Source organism: Chelonia mydas, chromosome 19 (assembly GCF_015237465.2).
Source record: "Chelonia mydas isolate rCheMyd1 chromosome 19, rCheMyd1.pri.v2, whole genome shotgun sequence".
NCBI classification, from domain to species: domain Eukaryota; kingdom Metazoa; phylum Chordata; order Testudines; family Cheloniidae; genus Chelonia; species Chelonia mydas.
Genome location: NC_051259.2, coordinates 6,912,935 through 6,917,534, shown reverse-complemented (window position 1 = coordinate 6,917,534; position 4,600 = coordinate 6,912,935).

Here is a 4,600-nt window from a genome sequence, read left to right as displayed (position 1 = left end):
GTTTACAGACATCTGCTCTAATCAAATCTGAGCCAGATCCTCCCTCCCGCAGTACGGAGGAGACGCAACAAAGCAGTTGTGTCACTGCAGGAGTCAGGGAAGAAGGAAGCTGGTGGGAGGAGAGTAGCTCTCTGATCCAAGCCATGGCTGCTATAGGCAATTCAGCAGAGGGGGCATTCTCTCCGAGTAATAATGCTGCATTGCACATCGACAGCACCTTGCAGGGATACCAAGGCATACCAAAGCAGCTGCAGTTCAACCGTCTCTGTGTTATACACAGGGAAACTGAGGCACGGAGAGCAGCAGTAACTCACCCAAGGTCACACAGCAGTTCAGTGGCAGAGCTGGATGGATACTATGGCGATGAATGCTGTAGAAACCCATAAGGTAGATAGATAGAACCCAGTAGTCCTGATTCTAGAATATGCATTACACCACACAGCATCCCCCAAGAATCCCACTTCGTACCTAGCAGAGCCTGTTTGTCCGAGGGGCGGGAAGTAGGGAATCTAGTTCTACAGTTCCTTACAAATATTTACTCCTGTAGATAGCCAGAGGGTGGGATAAGGCCCATTGGTTTGGAAAGTCCCTGCCACAACTGCTAGGTACTTGGAATGTAACACAGTCAGGACTGAAAGGGAGTCCGGATGATGTCTGGTAGCACTTAGGGATTTATGTCTGTTGAGCCCAGTGGTCTGGAACAGATGGGAGCAGTACAGTGCATGTCACTCAGCAGGAGCAGAGCTGGGGGGAAACTGAAGTTAATCTATCAGTGATTAGCTCAAACCGATGTAATTTTTAACTGGAAAACAAGAAGGCTCAAGGCCCAGCACTGCCCCTCCCCCTTGGAACTCTGAGTAATATTTAAACCTGCCTCCCGTCCAGGCAAATCACAAATGTAACTCGCATTCTTGGCGGCCTCTGGCGGCCAAAGGGATGAACTTACACTTCTGCAGAACATCCCCGTACAGTAAATCAGTTCACTCCTGTCACCCTGCATCGCTCATGACACACTACGTCAAGTGTTGCCAAGGCAGAAAGACCTACCTGTGGAGGGCCTTTTTGTTCAGGGACAAAGAAGGGGAAATCCCCATGGAGAAAGATGCAGGAGCCTGGACATCATGCAAAAAAGCCTTCCCATGGAGTGCTGCCTTCTGTGGAAATATACGCGCAGCTGGACGAAAGAGTCACATTTTCCCCACAGAATCAGATTCAAAATCCAAAGGGCTCATTTCCAGCCCAGCTCCGGCCCAGGTCTATGAGGAGTCAGCGACAGTCCACAGACCCAGGATTGCCAACCTCAAGAGATCACAAATCATGAGTCCCACCTCAAAAAACTCAATTAAAAAAAACAAAATTACTGTTTTTTCATCAGCCTTTTGATTTTTGAATCCCCCACCCCCGCACCTGGTGTCTATGTGTGACAATCAGTGTTGCCAGCACTCCCAAATGTATTGGTTAAGATAAGTTGGCCCCTGCTACAAGAACTCTCACCCCCATGTCTGCCTGTCCTGTGCCCAGCAATCAATCCTGTCCCCCAGACCCCACCCAGCAGATCAGCCCCTCCATCCCACTGTTTCAGGCCCCCCAGAGTCATCTCTGCTCCTCCTGGATTCCTCTGCCCGCCCTCTGGCCTAGGAGGGTTGCAGTGGAGTGGGGCAGGTCTAGGGGCTCCTCACCTCCTGTGCTCAGCACTTCTCACTGGAGGGTTAGGGGAGGAACGAACTAAGAGCTGTAGCACAAGGTCGGGGCAGAGGAAGGTGAAAACCCCCTAAAGCTGGTCTCCCTCCAGCCTGGAAGCGGGGAGGGGAAACGGAAAGTTTTAAAGGACAGAATTGCTACGTCCAAAGGATGGGGGGTCCCAGCTAGCAACGAAAGCGTCAAGAGATTTTAAAGAGTCTCTTTGTGAGATATAGAGGAGGATTGGACAGGGCAAGCAGAATGGAATTAAGGAAGTGGAAGGAAAATGCACAGAGTGACGAGTGAGTTTGACTTCAGCAGATGGCATGACAAGGAAAAGACTAATAGGATAAGAACAGTCCACATTAATTCAGAAAGTGAGATCAGAGAGTGAGGTCTGAAAAGGAAGGTGGAAGAGTTTGGAGGAGGAAGCTGTGGACATCTTTTTCCTGAATGTTTAGGCCATTTCTGGAGACAGCACCTTGCAAAAGACTAATCCATACAGTTAATTAGCATCTCTGCTTGAGAACATTAGGAACAGGTTTAGCTATCAAACACATACAGCTCAAGCACATGGAAGCAGTTGGGAGTGGAGGCAGCTAGCTAGTGCAGAGCCACAGAGATCAGAAAATAAGGATCAATTTTGTTTAACGACCTGGAAGAAGGAAAGTGCAGTTGGCTGGTGGAATTTGCTGATGTTAAGGCTGGGAGGGAGGAAGGGAGCTTTCAGTAAAATTCAGAATGATTTGGTCACTACGGATGATGTTATTCAATATAGAAACAGACACGGCAATGATGCTAGGGACATACAATGGAGGGAAGGGAATAAACAGATCCACAAGACGATATGCTATGAAACACTGAGGAGCAGAAGAATCAGGAGGAGTGGCACATAAGATCTTAAAACCTTTGACACAGGCTGCAAATGCAGTAAAAGAACAAAAGAACTGCTAGGTTACATACAGGGATGGGGAAATGATGCTACCCCTGCTGGAGGGATTACCCAAGCCTCTCAAGGAAAACTCTCTGCCCCCCTGGACACAGTGGGGAAAACAGAGCACAGAAATTGAGATAATTCAGAGAAAAGGGCAATGGCTGTAGTCCAGAGGGCAAGGGATCCTTAAAGCCCTGCATTCGTTGGGAAAGAAAGCCATCCTTTAAATCAATGGGGAAACTCCAGTGAGAAGCAGGATAGGCCATTAGAAGAGAACTCACTGAGGTGTATGAAATTCTGTGGGGACTAGACAAGACATGGGCTGCAAAATTGTTCAAATCAGTGTCAGAGACAAGAAGCAGACAGAGGACATGAACTTAACCTAAGAAAGAAGGACATTGGAAAATAACTTAGGCAGAATGACTTTATATGGATAGTATTTACTGTATTTACCATGTGAGATAAATGGTCCCACCAGGGAGAAAAGAGGAGACACTGATTAAACCTCTTAACACTTCTGTGGGGTAAGTATTATCCCCTTTAGAGAGATGAGTAAAAACTGAGACATAAACAGTTAAATGCTTTCTTCAAAGATCTTTCAGTGAGTTAGTAGCAAAGCTGGGTCCAGATCCCAGGAGCCTAGAACCATGTCTCTCTAGTCTAACATTTATTAAACCTACTACCCAGATACTGGATTTGGAGAAGATGTGAAATTTTTGAAGAGGGAGAGGAGAAAAAAAGGCACAATTCAAAGGAAAAAATGTGTCCCCCTCCCACTTTGCTGGGGTTCAGACGGAGAGAGAGTGAACTAAGTATTATTTTTGTGCTCTGTGGTGCTTAGCTATTTTTAGTAGGTCATCAGGTTCAAAGCAGAGAAATCTGCAACCACAAGAGGGACAATCAGGGACATTGCAGTTTTTTAAAAAAGCAGGAACATTTAGTCTTTGCAATATGCTCATGTGTTTTCTTTTCTCCTTCATGGTTTCAGCAGTGTTCCTGATAAGTCCTCACTAGTGCTGTTTACAGGAGCAAAGTACAGACTATTCTAGTTCTCACACACACACACACACACAAGAGCGTTTTTCGGATTGCTCCATACAAACAGGAATCCACCCAACCTTCAGACCTGAATTAACTTCACAAACAACCAGGCCTAAAAGAAGCACATGTGGGGAGTCTTACTTAACCAAACCCAAAAAGAAATATCATTTCTCTGCAGCTATGAGGGGTCACAACGTTGCTGAGATCTCTTCTCTGGATTTGCTGTAACAAGCTGCATTGTATCAGTAGCCCTGGGCATATCAGATGTAATGCCCCTTCCTCTCCTGATGACACCCTAGCTGACTGTTGCCTAGCTATACTCACAAACAGATCCCCAACAGGAGAAGAGCTGCAAACGCACCCAGTCCAGAAGGAAAGCACAGCTGAACTTTTTCCACATTCCTCCCTCCCCTGAAATATTTAATGGATAAATCAGAAAGAGGTGTAAAGCTGGCATTTCAGAAGTAACCTTTTTTTAATTTAATCCCATACAAGGCTTTTTCTACGCAGTGCACATGACCCACGTGTTTTATCCCCCGGCAGCTTTGGACAGTTATATATTTATACACACACACACACAAACAACTTGTTCAAGTTAATAGCATTCCTGTGCTATTGAGTCAAAAGGCACTCCACAAATAGGGGAATTTGGGGGGGGGGGGGAATGTGGACTGTACTGAAAAAAGGATCTTTTTTAACAAAAATATTTGTCACTTAAAGCTGTGTTTCCTTCAGTGCTTATATTGGCAAGCCTGATTTAGCCCTGATTTCACTGGAACTTAGAAACCTGAAGGCAAACAAGGGATGGGTAACCTGATCCTTGCACTAGTGTTTGGCCCAGGGAGGATTAGCAAGACTGGGGAAGCTGACATTCGGGACTATGTTGACATTTATGAATGTTTCAAGAGTGTGGTGGGTGTTGCCTGGCAATTCGTAGGTAGATAA